The sequence below is a fragment of the Phasianus colchicus genome, chromosome 5 (genome assembly GCF_987193195.1).
Source record: "Phasianus colchicus chromosome 5, bPhaCol1.hap1.1, whole genome shotgun sequence".
Lineage (NCBI taxonomy): Eukaryota > Metazoa > Chordata > Aves > Galliformes > Phasianidae > Phasianus > Phasianus colchicus.
In genome coordinates this window covers 39,742,760-39,762,884 of record NC_143440.1, presented here as the reverse complement: position 1 = coordinate 39,762,884, position 20,125 = coordinate 39,742,760, and the positions used below count along the sequence as shown (strand labels likewise).

At 43.3% G+C, this 20,125-nt stretch overlaps 1 protein-coding gene and 1 long non-coding RNA gene across 3 annotated transcripts in view; one reads left to right on the top strand and one right to left on the bottom strand.

Moving 5' to 3' along the window:
* ESRRB (estrogen related receptor beta) overlaps positions 1–19,499 on the bottom strand; it is a 158,119-nt gene extending 138,620 nt beyond the window's left edge. Inside the window, exon 1 of the mRNA XM_090141414.1 lies at positions 19,433–19,499. The gene's annotated coding sequence lies outside the window, so the exon portion shown is untranslated. The remainder of the gene's footprint in view (positions 1–19,432) is intronic.
* Positions 6,264–9,087, top strand: LOC149917870 (uncharacterized). Of its 2 annotated transcripts, none has more exons than XR_016466990.1 (3): positions 6,264–6,338; positions 6,431–6,554; positions 8,745–9,087. It is a non-coding gene; the product is annotated as an uncharacterized LOC149917870 (long non-coding RNA). The 2 variants fall into 2 exon arrangements; XR_016466991.1 differs by having other exon boundaries at positions 6,267–6,349.
* Positions 19,500–20,125: the final 626 nt, after the last annotated feature.

The following is a 20,125-nucleotide window of genomic DNA, read 5'->3' as shown; positions in this document are numbered from 1 at the left end:
CCTGCTCCAAAGTACGTCCACTGATTCAGCTATATGCACAGAGTGCTTCTGATTGGCTTCCCATTGGCTCATCCATCAGCACTTAGCCTACACTCAGAACTTCACAGAAGCCTCTGGGAGGATGTCCATTGACTTCAACAAACAATAAATCAAACTTGTTTCTTTCTCAGCCCCTCGGTTCCTGCTGAAGCACCAGCATTTACTCTTCCTCCTCGGAATATCCGAGTGCAACTGGGAGCCACAGCAAGATTTGAGGGGAAGGTAAGAAAAAGAGATGATGAAACGCTTCTCCATTTTGTCTTTTCCTGAGGCTGCCTAGTAGTCTGCACAGCTAGTGAAATTGCCTCTCCAATATGAAGTCTCTATTCAAGAAGACTATATTAGTGTTTCCATCTAAAGATTCCCTTGACAGGCAGTAACTCAGTAGTAAAATACCCAATGAATACCCTCACACAGCTGTACCTCCTTCTGGCACCACAGTCTTCTAGGCTTCTCCTCTCCAAATATCAGTTTCAATCTGGGCTGCTTTCACTTGAACATCTTCTGGCACCAGCAATCTTTATTTCCTACCACCACTTCTAATTTTCAAATCTCTTTGCATTCCATACTTCAGTCACTGTTTACAGTGCTCCCTAGTATCTTCTGTAGATTTAATTAATGGTCTATTTACCTCCTCTTACTTATATCTAATGACAAGGATTAGTCAGTCATATCAGGCTGAATGTTGATCCCCGTCCCACTTCAATGACCATTTCAGGCTATTACACACCAGGTTCTCAATGGTGCAGACCAGACCTTTCTGTCTCAAGCTTCTAAGATTCTTTCACAATGACGACCATCATCCTTTGACCACTTTATAGCTTCCATTCCCTCTCCTATGTGGGGAATGAGTGAGCAAGCAACAGCAACTGAAAGCTAGGAGCACTGCCTGGCCTGCTCTCCACACTGCCTTTACAGATGTCATTAGCTGCTCTTCAGAGCTCCATGTCCTCCTTTTCTCTCTTTCACCTCAATTTCTACAGAGATACCCCCATCACAAGAACATCAGTAGCTGCACCCTCCCAACTACCCATCCCTGTCCCTTATTTCCAACCTCCCTTCAGAGGATTTATTCTCACTTCTGCTAACTCAAGTTAGGGTGAATAATTTTATGCGTTTTGCTACATTGTCTAAGGAGCAAAAGATGTGCAGCAATGCTTTCCATTTTTATACAGGAATTTGAGAACTTTTGTATATATGCAATATATTTGTATATATCCATTTTCAGTTGACATAAATACATTACCTGCAAATTTTCAAATGGAATGTATAGAGTCGCAATTAGATATTCAACTAAAAAATCAGACCATATCTCTTTACCAGACTTCTCTAAGACCTAAACTACCAGAAAGAAATATCCCTGGCTTCATAACAATGCCTTATTCATGTCATTGCTTTATGACAGTTCATACATTTGTGAGCAGCTGTCAAGGATGAAGCCCCTCTACTCTGTGCTGGTGAGACCCCACCTAGAGTACTGCTTCCAGATGCAGAGTACTCCAGGAGAGGCCACAAAAACAATCCAAGGGATGGAACCCCTCTCCTACAAGGACAGGCTTAGTGGGGCTGTGAGCAGCCTTTCGCTACCTAAAGTGAGGCTATAAGAAAGAAGGGGACAGAGTGCTTAGCAGAGTCTGTGGTGATAGGACAAGGGAAATTACTTTGAACTGGAATAAGAGAGATTTAGACTGGGTATAAGGAAGAAGGATATGTAACAGGCTGCCCAGAGATGTGGTGGATGCCCCATCCCTGGAGACATTCAAGGTCAGGCTGGATGGGGCTCTGAGCAACCTGACTGAGCTGTAGGAGACCATGTTCATTGCAGGAAGTTGGACTAGATGGTCTTTAAAGGGTCCCTTCTAATTTAAACGATACTATGAAGAGTAAAATTTAATCAAAAGTTTCCAATGAATATCTTGAGAATTCACTAAAAATTGCAGCTGCTTCCACTGAACTACACTGATGCATTAGTTTCAGAAACACAAGCTCAAATGTTTCATGGCATTGTTGCTCTTTATGATTTAATTAAAAAATATATAAATTTTGTTACTTATACACATTATCTATATATTTTATACGCAGCCCAAGATTATTCCTCTTCACTCAGTGCAGCCCAGGCAATCAAAAAAGTTGGACACCCAAGGGCCGGCGGAAGGGCAGCTTCAGAGCTGTTTCATTCACCTGAGGCCACTGCACTGACAGGTGAGCAACAAAGCAACAACTAACAGTGTGCTGGAACTTGCCCTCCTGCTCTGGGGCCAGCAGCAGAACAAAAGAGGATGGTTGCCTCTCTCTCAGGCCTTATCTCCCTTGTTCCTGGCTCAACAATGAAGAAATTATCTCTCTGAACTTCTTGCAAGAAGGAAGCAAGCATAGAAAGCTCTCAACATCTAGAGGAACTTTGCAGCTTCAATTTCAACTGCTGCAGTTAAGCTGCCTGTGGATCACTAATCACAATGTCGACAGATATATCTTAGAAGAATGAGAGCAATGCTCCAGCTATCTCATTCTGAGACCTGCAATAGAAATCAATTTATTTTTTATCTGAACGTCTCTCAGGGAGGAGGACAGGACAAACGTATTCTTCCACTATGCACAACATTTGCTGGGTTGGAGCACGGGTCCATTTTCCTCCTCAGGAAAGAGATACAGAGCAGGCGAGATACAGACCTGGTAGAGAGAGGCAACTGACACTGCATGGAATTGCAAAGACACTGAACTGAATCCCTCGGAGATCTTCGTTTCAGAGTGCTGTTCAATGGCTCAATATCTAAGTGGATATCAGCAACAAGTGGCATTCCTCAAGGACCGGTGCTGGGACTGGTGTTATTTAACATCTTTGTAGGCCACATGGACAGTGGGATCAAGTGCACTCTCAGAAAGCTTGCAGATGACACCAAGCTGAGTGGTACAGTTGGCATGCTGGAGGGAAGGGATGCCATCCAGAGGGACCTGGACAGGCTTGAGAGGTGGGCCCATGCTAACCTCATGAGGTTCAAAGCCAAGTGCAAGAGAACAGGGAGATACAGGAACAGGTTGAAAGGCTGCTCAGCAAGGTTGTGAATGCCTCCTCACTGGAAGCATTCAAGGTCATGCTGGATGGGGCTTTGAGCAACCTGGTCTAGAGGGAAGTGTTCCTATCTACTGCAGGATAGTTAGAACTATATGATCTTAAAGGTTTCTTCCAACTCAAACCATTCTATGATCTCTGGAATAACGTATGCACCCAAAGCTTTTGATCAGGGAGCAAGCAGCAAATCTTCAACATCATCTGCCACTACTTAAAGACTAGATCCCAGCTACACTGCAACCTGTATCTAAGATCATCACTTCATGGCTTCTCTTGTCTCTTGCTAGCAAATCTGAGGCAGACAGAAAGCTTTCTCATATGTTATCCATGAATACTACCAGCTATGCTATGCTGGCTGTGAGCTAAGCAAAAAACAGCTGAAAGTAATGGACTTTAAAAGCCATGGATTTCTTTTGGACCTATAGGGTTCTTTCTGACCATCTTCAAAAGAGGTCAAAAATCCAAGAAATTAAGAGTCAGTCATCTTGTGTGTCCTTGGGAAAAGGATGTAATAAATCCCTCTAGAACATACTTTTGGGCAGATGAATGAGGTGACTGAAAACAGTGTGGATGGACAAATCATGCCTGACTAAACTGATTACCTTCTACAATAAAATGGCAGGATTAGTGGATAAGGAGAAAGGCATGTCAGCCACTTACTTTGATTTTACCGAAGCATTCAGTACTATTTCCCAGAATGTCTCAAGACTGATAAAAGATTACAAGTAGGCTATCAGATGGGTTAAAACCTGACAATGTTTACATAGTACCTGGAGGTCAACAACAAGAAGTATGCAAGGGTGTACCCTGGGATCTGACCTGCTTCACATCTGCACAGATAATATGGAAGATGAAAATGTGCTCTGTCACATCAAATTTGCACTTGACACCAAGTGGTGGAGGGAGAGAGTTGATATGCTTAAGGCATAGCTGTCATCCAGAAGGACCTATACAAGTTGCAGGAATTGGGCTAACATAAACCTTATGATATTCAGCAAGGACAAATGCAAAGTCCTACACCTTGCAAGAAAAACCACTGCAGCAGTGCATTCCATAGCCTGACTGGTTGAGTAGCAGCCTTGCTGAAGTGGACCTGGGGGCCAGCAGTGTGCCTTGGCAGCAAAAATGACCAACAGTACCCTGAGCTGTAGCCACATGACCACAGCCAGTAGATCAATAGATGTAACAATTTCTTTCACTTGGCAGACAACATCTCAAATAAGGGAGACCCAGTACAGGACACTGATAAACTAGTACAAATTAAATAGAAAGCTAACAGGTTGGTTAGGATGCTGGAGCACTTCCTTGTAAGGGGAGACTGGGGGGGGAATCAGGCTTGTTTAGCCAGGAGAGAAGGTGACTTTGGAGGGACCTAGCAGCAGACTTTCAGTACCTACCAGGAGCTTATCAAGAAGATGGAACCAGGCTCTTTGCAAGGTGCATGGTGGGACAGCAATATACAACAGAAATAAATGGAAACAAGAAGTTCAGCTTTTCCATCATGAAGACAGTCAAGTACTGGTACAAACTGCACAAAAAGGCTGCACAATCTCCATCTTTGGAGGTCTTCAGGATGTAACAGAATAATTTACAACAATAGCATCCAAGGATTTCACCAGAGATCTCACTACGTTTTCTTTAAAAACAAACAAACAACAAACTCATAAAACTCAGGGAAAGACTGAAGCAGTGACAGTAAAATTCCCATATTCTGAAAAGGACAAAATGGATGTTGGCAGGGAATTCTAGATCAGTTAAGCTTGATCTCAGCCTGGACAAAACAACGAAACAGTTAATTCTGAATTATAATGGAAAAAATAAAATCAGAGGCTATAAATATAATGGAAACTAGGTCTTGTTAGGCTGCTACCTTGCTACCTTCTCTCTTCAGATTCTTTTTTTTTTTTTTCCTTCTTCTTCTTTCTTCCCTTTTTTCCTAAGACAGAATGACAGGTCTGGTAGGTAAAGATAGCAGTGCTAGTGCAAAACACCTGAACATCTGTTGCGAGGCTGCTGCCATTGCCAATTTTGGTGTTACTTCACATGCAGGTCATAACATTCCTGGCCCACCAACCACACCGCTGTCCCCATTCAGTATAAGCCCAAAGTTCAGCCCAAAGTGTACTCTGCATAGAGCAGAGAGATAGGAGCTCGGAGGAGGCTGTGGTGGCAGCTGGAGGACAGTGGCATGCTGGCTGCATGGACATGGTGAGCTGGACATCCTACTTTCAGTTTGCTCAGTGCCTCTCTTCTCTGCACAGCATGGAGCCAGGACAAGCTCTGAGATGGGCTGTATGGATGAGCGACAGAGACTTATGTCCAGAGACAGGAAGACCTTTGTCCCCACGGTGGTGAGGGACAGAGCTAGTGCCTAAGAGGTGACTGCAGCCCCTGCTTTTGGAGAAATAAACATCATAAGGAGCTTCAGACAGTATGAACCAGAAAAAGAAGCTGAGCAGGGTACAAAGGGGTGCCTTGGTCTAAAACAAGAAGTTATCAGGAACCTGAATCTCCCACCACCATCTGCTTCTGCAGATGAAAACAAAGAGGACAAGATTATTTGGCTCAGGCTTTCTTCTACAAAATCTCAAGCAGCAAATGAGTGCTGTGAGCAACCTACAGCACATGCAATCTATGGATAAAAAATGGCTTCCCATCTGAGATCCACGAGCAACTGTCAATGGTAAGACAGCACTAGACAGAGACACTAGCAAAAGCTTGCCTTGGCCCATTGCAGTTCCAACTCATTGGCTTACATACAACGTACAGATTGGTGAGATGAAGAAAAATGAGAGAGGCTACTCTCAACCACATAACTCACATCATTCTTTGTAACACAGCAATGCATAGTCCAGTGTGAAGTACAAATTGGGACCGATAGCGTAAGGGATTGTCACAGAGGCAGACTTGGGAGTTCCAGGCACAACATAAGCCCTCAAGTAATCCTTGGATCTACCACATGGGAAAGATAATGACTAATAGGTCTTGCATGCATCAATAAAGCAGTTATTAGACCCCCTGCTCCATAGCAGATGCAAGTGCTTTGCTCCCTTATTCAAGGCTGTGAGGACAGGACACGGCAAAACACCCATCTTGGTGCCAGTCTTGCAGGCAGAACAATGAGGAGTTCCAGAGCCAAGCTGAAGGGTCCAGCTTAGAATGAGATACTGCCATACTGCCTCCTCATGGCAGGAGGAACTGAACACCAGCTAAGGCAGACAAGAACTCGGTGTGGCTTAGGTCCATTTACACAAAATCAGTTACAACACATACAAATACATATGAATCCTTGCCGACGTTCTGGATGAATTTCTGTTGCAGGAATTTGTTTGCACCCTGAGCAGAATACACCATCACAGACTGCTGCAAGATGGACTACGCACACATGGGAACTTACTAAAAGCTACCTGCAGGGCTCTGAAGAGGTTTGGACAGATTGCACAAGGTCAGTGAAGATACGACTGGCTCACAGCTAGCCTGGTTGTATTTGATGCTTCCCATAGCTCAGCTCATAAAAAAACCTCATTGCTGTCCTTCAGCAATCAGTCAAAGGTCAAAAGAAATGCAGAAAATGTCCCAGAAAGTGAAAGGGAAGCTGATTTTAGGCAGTCAATTTCCCTCTTATTGAGAGATACAGCGAATCGTCCCTGGTGCAAGTCCTCTCTGATAGGTAAGCTAAGAGACAAAGCAGTTCTGAAGGCTCTGGTGTGACTGCATAAAGCAGTGTAAGACTCAGCACATAGTAACTGACCACCAGCTGCAATTCCTTTTGCCAGGAGGCATTGCCTATTCAGTTCTTGCTCAATTGTTTTGTGGAGCTCTATGGTTAGCACCAAGCCAAAACCACCCAACCCTTGTGGACCTTTTATCCCTTCCTACTATCAGAATGAGATTTCATCTTGATGTTTGCAGCCTGGAGACCAGAGGCCAGAGGTTACCACACGATCCACTGAGCCACCCAGTCCCTAGATCACAATGTTAACAAATCACCATTTATCTTTGTTACTGCAGCAAGTGTCCAAGGCAAAATGGTGCCAAAGATCACATCTGTTGGGATAACCTATTGATTTGTGTCATATTCTGTCCAATCCCCATTTTATTCTTGCTCAAGCAGAGGTCAAGGCAGGTTAAAAATAACTCCTTCAGTCTGAGGTGCTGGACTGAGGAATTAAAGGCAGCTTGTTCTTCCCAGGGATGGGGGCTCAAAAATCTCTCACAGAAGCAGGAGGAGCAGTAAAGCTACAGCTATTACCAGCAAGAACTTGCATTTGGGAAACTCCAGCCACAAGACAAGGTCTTGCTGCTTTAATTTTTTTTTTTTTTTTTTTTTTTTTTTTTTGAGAAAGAGGGAGAATAAATCCGTCATCTTAGTTCATTCAAGCAACTAAGCATTACAAAAGTTTACGTGATGTACATACACAATATAAGCTCTGAAGTACCAGTGCAGAGTGATGCAGATTCCATTACAGCATTCACACTTCCTAGCCAAAGTACACAGACCACATCAGCATAATTCGTCGTCCTCATTCCACAGTATGTTACATTTTTTAACTTTATTACAGGGATAAAAAAAAAAAGACAACCAAACAACAAGAGTTGAAGTTGTTACTGCTGTTCCTAGCACTTATGTTCATGTATCATTTTTGTCAGAGAGCTCTCCAGGGAGATGCAAATTTTTATTTATATTATTTTATCCTATTTCTATACACTTTATATGGGAGTTAAATTCCCACCATTTTAGAGATACTTTACCTTCCATTAACACTGCGGCCTATAGGAAATCATATTTTAAACTAAGACACATCTCCACATCTTTTTCATTAAAAAAAAAAACAAAATACTCGTGCTAAGCAGAAAAAAGATCTTTATAGCATCTACATACCCTCCTGAAAACTTTCTTTAGTGATTCAAAGGAGGATCTTATCTTTATTCTGGCTTCATAATTCCACTCTTGCACGCAGAATAGATGATTAAGAAAGCAACACAGCTTGTTGTTTCATCTTCTAACATCAGAGTGTCTGACATCCTTATTAAAGACAAAGGTTCTAAAGGAGCCTTAACCAGGTGGGCAAGTCCCTTTTTCCTTTCTCCACACACTGGTTTGCATCAAAACAACATTCATCCAACAACCACACTGTAGCAGCCCTCTGAAGTCTTCCATATAAGAAAGGAAGGCGATTAAACCAACCTATGCTACCAGATGGTAAAAATAAACACTATGGATAATGGAGAGAGAGGAGAGAATAAATGTTCTGTTTTATTACCAGTATCTTTCCTGTAAAAGAGAGAGTATCGAGAACTGTACAACGTGTCTATGAGAATTCACTCATATATCCAACCAAATGCTTTCAAAACTGCTTTCACGTCCATTTCCGCTTGGAACAAGGGACCAGTGTATTTCAGTGTGCTTTAGCAAGGGACACTTGCCAAAACCTCTCCGAGATGCTACTAAGAAACACAAACGTGTTCATCTCTGCCCCACCACAGAACTGCCCTGCCCATATCTAAGCAGGCCATGCTGACCTTGCTACCCAGCACAGGATCCTGTACTCAGTAACCCACAGGTGGAAGAGCCAAGGCAGCACCACGCTCACTTGACCACTGTTTACTCTGAAGTCACTTCCTCCCTTACCAGGTGCCTCCCAAACAGGAGGGCAGAGCCCAGAACCAGCTGCAGCTGCCCACTTCCAAGCTGAAGCCCACCAGCGCAGGCAAAAGAGCAGCAGGGCAGGAGGCAGCAGGGCCTGGCCAAGCACTCTCCTCTCTGCTCTCTCTCCAGCAGTTCTGCGGGCGATTACTCTGGAGCACCGAGCCATACCAAAATCAATAAACAATTTCTACGCAGCCCAGGGAACTTTGCCACACTTAATAAAAGTCTCCAGTCACAGTTATGGCTTCATTTCACCTTAACATCTTCTTTAACTGTCCCTTCTATTCAAGATCAATTAGAGGCACGTGTAGAGAGAATAAAAACAAAACAAAACAACAACAGGGAAAAAAAAAAAAGCAACAAAACACAAGGTCAAGCTAGGCAGCCCAGCTCTCTCCCTCCCCTCATCAGTCTCCTAAGTGAAAATATAGGGACTTACAAGTAACATATGCCCATTATAGCCTCTAGTTCCAGTAACAGATCAGCAATGGATCAGACTTGTTTAGGAAAGCTGGACTTTCTGGTAAGACTCAGCTGAGCGTGTAGAAGAAACCTCTGTTCCCTGCAATTTCAAAGCAAATTTAGGACTCCATAAGAATTTCAAATACAAAAGGTGAAACTCTACCTAACCTCAAAAGGGATAGAGTACAGACACCTTTGAATAGGTCGTCTTCTCATCCCAGGGTTACTTCAGTCCCACTGTTTCACTCATACCCTGACTTCTGATGAGCTATTCAGAAGCCTGCCAACAAAACATCACCAATACCCCAGAGGAAAGGTGTAACAAAAGAAGGTAACTTCCATTAATAGGATTAGGGGCAAATAGCTGCATTTTAGCCTCTCCTCCCACCTTGGAAATTGGGGTATTAATATTGCTTTGATGTTACATAATCAGGTTGAATGAATCAGAAAAAATGTTTGTGGTTTGTCGTTGGTTTGGTTTTGTTGGTTTCTTTGCTTGTTTGTTTTCATAACAACTGAAATAGCTGGCTTTGCACCTGGGACATATGCTCTTGAACAAAACATCAGGCATGGTCTGTTGGTCACAGTGGTGATGAGTTGTTGGTTGGACTAGATGATCTTAATGGTCTTCTCCAACCTTAATGATTCCATGACAGGAGAGTAACTTTGTAGAGTGCCTGGCCCATCTGTCAACCCAACAGTCATTTAGAGGATACTTGAATTTAAATTCATCCTCAGACAGAATCAAGAGTCTCTGCCCTGGCTTAGTGCAGTCTGCTGGCCACCCATGACTATTTCAGTCAATAACAGCTAAATCAACTGTTTAATTGTTTTGCAACATTTTAGACACTTCCACAGTATGATTAAACAGCTCAGTACCCCAGTGCCATCACCACCTTCAGGCCCTCAACCAGAACAATGCAGTAGAAACAGACTGAAATCAGTACAGCTTCTCAATTCTTCTCAGTGTTGCAGGAATCCATGAAGGGCAGGTTTGTTCTCATCCCATCAGACTCAGGAAGGAGTCAGCAGAGAGAAACCCTGAGGAAGTAGCAAATGGGAAGCAGACCCATCCAGGGAAGACACTGCTGAACTGCCTTCATTTAGCATTAGCGTAGGAAGTACTATTCCCAGAGGCAATAGCTTGGTCTCTTATACTGCTCTTAGAGAAATTGATCCTGCTACTGAAAGCAAAGCTTGGGAACATGGAGCACAGGACTGCAGAGAACAGGACAATCCTTACCACCGTGCTGCTGTCACCAGCAAAACACAGCCTCACCTCCAGTATCAATTCTGAAGAGAAGTGCATCCACACTGAGTGGGTATCTCCTTCACAGGAGCAAAGAGCACTAGGAAAGAAGTCTGGGGACAGGCAGACACCATTCTCAACGTGGCTTCCACTGCTTTGGCAGGACTCAGAGAGAACTATATGCACACACACCATCAGCAAAGTGAGAGAAAATCCACAGTGGATAACAGGGTGAGGTGATATAAAAAGCAAAAACTTGCTCAGCTTTCAAGTGTGGGCTCAGTTCCCCAAGCAAATCTGCGTCTCAAACACAACTGCCTATGGACACTCTTCTTGCCTGTACCTGTTACAGCAGTTGCTCAGGATATCACGTTTGTCCACAGATTGCTTTGTTGAAAGAACACCCTTGTATCACCCAAATAAGGACTTTAAAGTTCTTCAGCAACCACTCACTGAATGCCATGCAGATATCCCAGCATGCATACCATGAAAACTTTAAAATAACCCAACTATGCATTAGATGAAGTATTTCAAAGCAGGCTCTGCAAACACGCACTTGGTTATATCCTCATAATTTGAAGTCCCTCAGGGAGAATTGAGATCACCAATATATTACAGAACACCAGAAACTAATAGAATGTTAAATATTTCCAATTGAGAAGAGCTTACATGGTAGGGAAGAGACAGACTCAGTAAAAGTCTGTATGCTGCATCACAAACCTTTACCAAGAGCTATGATTTTCTTGCTTGCAATGTTTCACAGAGTGTTTGAGGCTAAAAAAATTTTATTGTTTATATTACTTATATTATTTATATTTGTATTATTGAAACACGAAATATCTCAGTGATACCCTGTGATAGCAAATTGCTTTTCCTCTTGAATATTTCATCTTGTGCAGCATTCTACAGCCTGAACTACTGTGTGGGTACATGGCAAGGTCCAAAAACTGTGACCTAGAGTGGAGTACTGCAACACAAGTCACATCTGTAAAATCCAGAAAAATATTCTTTGAGTGACTCATGGTTTGGTTGGTAGCATTTGACAAGAAGAGAACAAAGCTAGACAGAAAGGATATAAAGGCCAAATAATGAAGGCCCAAAACTTGTCACTTGCATGGACCCCAACTGCAAGGAGTCACTAAAATACAAAACTTGAAATAAAATAATTCAGTAAAAACGTTGCCAAGGCAAAGACAACTGTGGGAATGAACCAACTGCTGAGGTGTTTGAAGGGAATTGTCTCCTCCACAAACATGATATTATACATTTATTACACATCCAAGATTTGTATCTACCTGGAAAGCATCAATAAGAAGCAAAGTAACCTCCCAGTTGTGATAGTCAGCCTTCTATTAATAATCCATAATCTCACAAATAAAAGAGAAACTGCCTAAGACTTCTCACCTTTGCATTAACCCAGTTTTGTAAGTCTACACTATAAGTGCAAGCAACCTGATTTTCTTTATTCCTTTTTTTTTTTCCTAACATCCAAACACCTGGATACATGTAATTGAGGCCAGGAGGTAACCATTAGCATTAACTGTATCTTGCCTCCACAGAAGCAAAGCCACCTTTAGTGACCATATTGTATGAGAATATAAAAGTGAGATCCTCCAGGAGATGTGTAAGAAGCCATCAACCACAAGGGCTGTATACAAACCAGCTTCTGCAGCTGTTCAAGGATGAGACCTCTCATGGCTGAAGCCATCTTTCTTTTCTGAAATAAGCAAGCACCCTACGTAAAAGACTCTTCCTATAGTACTGCCCAAACACATGATGGTTTCCACATTCAACAGAAAACTTGTCTCAGTGCTGGATCCTTTTAGGATGGGAACTTAAATCTAGTAGGATGCCTGAATGGAGCTGGACCACATAGTGAAACTGAGTAATATCCAGTTCATAATTATCTGTCACAACTCAGTTCCAGGATATGGGGAAACAGACAAAACGGTCCCTGTACGTTGGAAGGGGAATGGTAGAAAATACAAGTTGCGTCCAAGTTTCTGAACATTGTGCTGCATCCCTTGGGCACAAGAGGGAAATGGAGGGATGGCTTGAGGAACAGGTCCCTCTCCCTGATCTCTCTACTGTTGGCAAGATTGGGAGAGAAGAAGAGAACACTAAAATAAGGGTCTGGAACATAAAAGATCAGAGAAAGTACTCTTTCCCCTTGCCAAGGGACCCAACAAAGCAGTATAATTGCTTGTCTTCCTCTATTAAGGATTGCTTCAGCTGTGGCATTTTACTGTACCCTCCCATCCAACTGGAATTGCCTCCAGTGGCCCTTGTGCTTCAATTAACAGGAAGGATTTAATACAGAAATGCCCTGGTGTTATCGCCTTGCCAGAGGTGCCTGAAGCACTCTAGGATGCCAAGAAGCCTGACAAAAACACAGTCTTTTGGGATAAGGTCTCTTGGGGGCTGATGTGCTCTCAACAATTGGAAATGGAAATAATAAACAGAAAAACATGTGGTTGCAGCACATAAAAAAGAGAACATTCAGTACAGTAAATCATCCTGCTGGAGGTCTTCACTAGATAAAAAAATATATGGTCTGATTTCGGGCTCCTTCCAAAAATCCAGGAGCAGACATGGCAACTGCAGTCATGCCTCTCAGAATCACTCAGCACAGCTCACTTCCCAGCCTGGCTCCCCTGAACGTGGTGGACAGGTGAATACAAAGATCTTTATAGGTTTGAGCGCACATCTTAATCAACTGGGCCTATCTGGAGTTTTGGCTGTGGGTTTTTTGTTTGTTTTAAATGATTATTATTTCTTTTATGGAATTCCGGACTCTTTGGAACTCCAGAGTATTTCAGTATTCTCCATCTCATCATTTTTCTTCCACTTTACTTACTAATAATGGACAAGAAGAAAAAATGTCACTGCTCACCAGGGAAGATGGATTTGTAAAGCTGGAGGGATTAGGGCAAGCCGAGAGCTGCCTCTTGATATGACCACAAACATGATTGTGGGCTCAGAGACAAAACAGTGAGAAAGAATGATCAGTGTGTCCCTCATTTCCTCTGAGACAAGTTCCTCACCCGTGTTATTTCCTCACCAGACATCTTGTCCTTCTTCAGCGATCTGAGCACTCAGCAAGTTTCCCTGTTAGCAAACACTCAGCCTCCCTCCCTTTCTCAGCAGGCTGCTGTAGAAGGCAACAGTACACAGTAGAGAGAAAATTCCTGTAAGCAGATTCCTTGTGTGACTGAAGCATCAACCTTGACCAGTCACTTCAGAGCCCCGTTACATCCATAATGATACTGTCTCCACCTTTCCCTTCCCCCAGCATGAAAGATGAGTGGTTGTGTGGAACGAGTCCCCGAGCTGTGATGGGAATCCGTCTCGCTTGGCTGCAAAAAATATATATATCCTGCTATGGCTGTGATGAATCCTTTCATTATTCATCTGCAATTGCCCTGCTACTGCTGCTGTTCCGTTCTCTCTCTCTTTCTTTTATAAATAAAAATGGAAACAGATTAATGACAAATGTTGACAGTGATTGCTTTTAAATAGCCATACCTGAACATGGACTATGGGAGAGAAGCACTGGCACAGCAACATTAGAGGGTTGGAAAGATCAGGAAAGACTAAGTAAGAGATGGGGAAAATAGAGGTACTCATTCCAATAAGTGGGCAAGTTGAGCAGCAGCCAAAGGAAAGTAGCTTTCTAGTGGTGACAGCCTCAATTTACTTCAACAAGTGAGTTCTGGATTACCAGAGCTATGTATCCAAAATACATAAAATAACTAACAGCAGTCATTTTTGCAGTTAAAGATAGTTTGGAGAGATGCTTGCAGTGACTCCATCAGATTATTCCCAGGATGAAATGGTAACATGTAGAGGGACAGTTATACACAGCAGACCTCACCAACACATAAACAGTACCTGATAACCCAGCTCATCCTACTCCACTCCTGGAGACCAGGGAACATCAAGGTCTCTGCAGCCCCTGCAGCCACCTGTATTTTAGGAATGAGGCTCAGACAGGCAAACACAGCCTGTGACCAGTCAGGCCACATGTAAGCAGTTAGCGAGTGCATTCCAGAGAGACAAGCCATCCTCATGACATCCTTCTTTGTCCATACCCACTGCATGAAGAAACATGCTAAATCTTTAGCTCTAGTAGCACTCTAGGAAGCTGTGTTGATTATTATTGATTAATGTTCCACTTCCTTACTGAAGAGAAGAGAGGAGGAGAAGTGGCAGAGGTGGCTTTAGAAAAAAAAAAAAAACTCGCTTTTTAAAAATTTATTATCTTAATATACTCCCTTGCAACCATTCTGAGCAGATGGGCTGTGGTGACATACTGCTCTCAAGATGCTGGCTCCTCATAATCAAACTATACAAATCCAGGCACATTTTCTCTTGATTGAGTTCTCTCTGAATTCTCTTTTACAGGAGCATGGGACACCTCCAATCTCCAAAAGGGTCAACTAAGGATGCGTGGCATTCCACACACAGCTCAGCATTGCAAAGCAGGGCAGGAAGCCGCAGCACACGCCTTAGTATTTAACCCAGATGTTGCACCTTAGACCTTCTAGGTGCTCCATGAACCCTGCACAATGGAATCAGTCTCCTCTCCCCCATGGTAGGAACAGAGGCCATTTGCTTGTCTGTTACACCTACAATGTGCTTCAAGCTGGCTATGGATTCAGGTTGTATTCACTATTTCCCTTCTTCTCTCCACTTTTAATTTCTTCTTCCTCCTCCTATGTATACAGCCTACATTCTCTTATCATTTCTGCATGCCCCTCTACCCTTCTGGTCATCTCCAGCAGTTGCAGTCTCCTGCCCTAGGTGCCACACTTACTACCTCAAACTCTACCTGTTCACCCAAATATACCATGTCTGCTAAAAGCACCCTCTGCCAAAAACATTTCCATGTCTAGCTCATCCTCCTGCCTTAGATTACACCTTCTATCTAGCTCCTCATCCCCCTCAAAAAGTCTGTCATCACACTTGAGCACAGAGATGCACACAGAGGCATTGCCATTTACTCCTTGCCAGGCTCCCACTTAACTAAACCCATTTTCATCCTTCCCTCAGAATTGCTCCTGCTGCCTGTGCCAAGTCACCCCCATCCTTCTCAAAGCACACCGTTACTTGGACTTCTTTCAACAGCAGTTAATGCAAGACGTTACAGCACAGAAGCTCATGGCAACAACCAACGCATAAACAAAATCCAGATACATGAGAGAACACACTGTCAGCATTTAATAATGAACACTAATTGCAAATAGGGGAATGGAGTTCTCCATTCCTGTTTTTTCAGCAGCCAAAAGCCATCCCAACCAAGGGATGCAGCCATTCACAAACCAGGATCTGCTAATAACAGAATGGACCTCACTCAGGGGCTGATTGCCTGCCCCAGGCCTGCTTGGTACCCATCTTACCCAGCAAATAGACAGCCTCTTGGAGCACTCTGTCACACAAATACAAGGGCCTTGGAGAAGCAGGTTCAAAAGCCTTTTGGGCTTGATGTGAATTTGCTCTGCAACCCTTGCAAAGTTCTAACTTCTTCAAATATCTTGTTTCTTGCCTTAAATCCTATCCCAAAATACTGTGGAGCATACTGGTGAGGGGCCTCAACATCCCAGTACCTCTAGAGAAAGCTACTGCAAAGGATAAAGGGCTTCATAGAATCGCTTGAGTTGGAAGGGGCCCTTAAAGGTCACCTGGACCGACTTCCATGCTGTGAACAGGGACACCTACAGCTCCCTCAGGTTGCTCAGAGCCTGGTCCAGTATGGCCTTGACCGTCTTCAGGGACGAGGCATCCACCACATCTGTGGGCAACCTGTTCCAGGCCTTCACTACTTCTATTGTAAAAAACTTCTTCCTTACACCCAATCTAAATCTCCCCTGTTCTAATTTAAAACCACTTCCTCTTGTCCTGTCACCACAGATGCTGGTAAACACTCTGTCCCCTTCTTTCTTATAGCCCACCTTTAGACATTGACAGGCTGGTCCCAGGTCTCCTCAGAGCCTTCCCTCCCCGTGCTGAACAGCCCCAGCTCTCTCAGCCTGTCCTCACAGGAGAGATGTTCCATCCTTTGGATCATTTTTGTGGCCCTTCTCTGAACACATTCCAACAGGTCCATGTTTCTCCTGTACTGAGGACTCCACTGACTTCTTCAGGTAACATTCTCACTCACCAGAAAGACTGGTTCTCATCATATACATTTTCTTCCATTTTGCCCATCACCCATTACTCTGAACAGACAAATTATCCCCAAAGAGATCTACCAGAAAGACACTTGGGGTTCTCTAAAGCAGACCAGCTCTATCCAGCCACAGTCCCTTTTTAAGAAACACATGCAGTTATCTCATAGGAAATGTCCCTTCTTACCTGAGCCAGAGATGGTGTAAAACCCCATCAGGAACACCTGGGAGATGAGGAGCACACAGCTGCTGGTGAGGCAGCTCTGTGTGACTTACAAGCCCTGCGAAGCACCTCTCGCAGCCTTGGACTGTACACTTGCTGCGAGTTGCTGAACCCCTTGAGAATGTGGGGTAGCGGCCACAAGCCTGCAAGCAACTGAGCCAAAACAAAATGGAGCTGCCTGCTGAGCGACCTTCCTCCTGCCCAGGCAGCCCCTCCTCCCCCAGCCTTCAGGCCTGCTGCTGTCTCTGGCACTCCTCACATACACCAGCTGAGCCAATCAACTGATTACATCAGCAGAAAGCAAGGTTTTTGTGTTTCAGGTTTTGTTGTTGTTGTCGTTGCTTGTTGTTTTCCTCCTGTTAGGAGGCTGCTGCTACTCAGAGGGGTGACCCCCAAGGGGTGCCAGGGAAGCAGCAGGATGTTACAGCCAGGTCTGGGAAGACAGGGTGGGAATGGTGGAAGGTTTCCTCTTTCAGCTGTGATGACCTATCATGCCATGAAGTGAAGTGAAACTTCACATTTCCCAAAAATATAATGTCCCTAATATTACAGTCAACTGTGAAGACTTTGCAAAATGTATTTGGATAAGAAAGTGGCAACAAAATAGAAGGTTAACACCCCTCCAAGTTTCTGCTGCGGGGTTTCAGCTCCCACAGACATTCCAGGTGTCGGAAGCCATTTGAGTGCACTGCAGCTGAGCTTCCTGACTCAATCTGTCCAGTTGCATATGCAGTCCACACTGCATGCTGCTGTACTCTCCACTGTACTCCTTAGGTGGATTTTAGCCTACACCACCCTATTCTATCTCTCAGTCCCCCTCAGTATCCATCCTTCCCCTTAGGATTTGAGCCAGGTGTTGCAGTTACTGAGGACAGCCTCAAGAGAGTTCTAGCTTTTGCCTGGCTTTGGGAACTCTTTTGTAGTTCTGACGTTTGTTGTTTTTCAAACAAGAACACTGCTTTAACCATGAGATTTTAGCCTCACCAACATTGACCAGATTTGCACTCTAGAGATAAAGACGGAAGAACTGTAGTCTACTGACCTTCATACTACATCGCAAAGTCCACCTTTCACTCAAGCTTATATTTAATGAGATGACACAAAGAGCTAAGTAATGAGATGTAGTATTCATGTGGATATAAACTGCACAAGCAAAGGCCTTGTTCAGCCTGTCTTTTTCCTCCCTACCCTGCCCCTTGTGCCTCACAGCCTCGCCCCTTTGCCCTTGTTCTGACTCTTTCCTGATCCTCCCATCAGGTGACAATTTGAATTTTAAAGCCATTTACACTCCAAAAGGGGCATAATCAGATTTTTATCCCATACTTTTCTGATGTGACTTTTTTATTATGACATCAAGTACTGACCCATAATAAGGATGTAAATGCTCAGTTTAATATCTATTACCAGTATCTGCAGATGCATATAAAATTATAGTATCACCACATAACTACACATTAACCTCTTGAGCTCCACGACAGACAAACTCTCCAGGGAACACTGTATTCCAATTTTCATTTACCAGCAGTTGCTCAGTGACAAGCAGTAGAAGGTGTACTCATCTGTACCCCAAAACTCAAAGTACTTGCAGAATGACAGAGGATACTCACATTCTGAATATACTAGATCTGCTGCTTCCAGTTCCCAGCTTTTTGTGATAAGCATTTGATACCTTCCCATGAGCAAATACCACAGCTGCATTTAAGTATGTATACACAGGTAGGACGTAGCTTACCCAAAAACAATTTGCAAGTGTCAGCAGAGCTGTGTCTGAGCCACATGGTAGCCACAATTATTGCTTTAGAAGAGAGGTGTACAGCATCATATCATGTATCACCTTAAACGCTTCTATAGCACAAAATATGCACTTTTGTTCAGGAAGAGCCCATTTAGCACAGGCGTATAGGTGCAGTGTGTAAGCAAGGGATAACGTGGTCCACAATGCTTTATACCAATGATACAGATACAAGTGCAGCTACCTGCCCCATCTCAAGATGGTTTTTGTGGAAATTCAAACATTCTGATTTCTGTGTTTCAGGTCAATTGCATCTGTTTACATCAGAAATTGGGAATTCAGCTGTAAATAGAGTCTGTTAACCAGATCTGACACAAGAATTCTAATAAACATTGGAAAAAGGTGGAGGTTTTTTTGGTTTAAGTTTTAAGAAAAAAAGAAGGAAAAGTGCTGATTTCTCTACAAGATTTAAACCTGAGATTCAAAGGAGAAAACAGAACAAAATACAGGACAGGCTAAAGTCAATACTGTTCTCAATGCCTTTCTCCTTCCGATACAGTTCAGATTATTGACTCTGGTTCCAAAGATGACCTTAGGGCAAAAACACACAACAAAACTTCTGAGATGTCACTTTCTACTGACCTGGGCACTGACAGGCAGCTCCTTAAATAACAGTTGGTTTTCTGCACTGTATAGTCATTGTTTTGGAGTTTAGGGAAGAGAATCAGAGAGTAACACTTAAAATGTCCATGCAAGACATTAGCCAACAGTCATATTGGCCTTTGGTGTTCAGGTATAAGTATATGAAGTGTAACTGCTCAAGACCAAGTTTTCACCTACCTGCTCTTTCTCAAGTTGTAGTAGATTAGCTACTTCACAGCAGATCTTCTGCCATACTATGCACTTGGTCTACTCTTCCTTTTTCAACTCCTTTGAAGTCCAGGACCCGGGAGAAAGCATATTCTTGGAAGCTAATATATCCTGTAAAGAAATCCCAACACAAAGGGAATACATACCAACAACCCCTAGTGTAAAAATAAATTTTATAATTGTATATATACATACATACAGATGTGTATCTGGATACATATAGAAATATTCAAAATTGAAGAAATGAACTGTTATCCTAATTCATCCCTTTGTGCATAACATTACAATGTTAAATCAAATGATCACACAGTTTATTTTCAATCAGAATCCAGCTTCACAGAGCATCAAACACACCTCTGGGGAGGGGAAGGCCAAGAACTGGATGAGATGGGGTCTTACTCATTTACCATGAAAGGCAGAAAAACCAAAGCAGGAGACTGTCAAAACCACGCTATTGTGATGAATGCAAGTGACCAACAGCCTTGAAGATACGCCTGCCTGTTGCCATCTCTATGATGCCTGAGAAGCAACAGAGAGACTCCAGCAATGAGCACAGAGCAGTAAGTAGTGAGTGTTCCTCACCTCACTGGTATGTTGTGGCTGAATTTCCAGAATCTCTGGGCACTCACAGCTGTCATAGAAGTTAGAAAAAATTATTTGAAT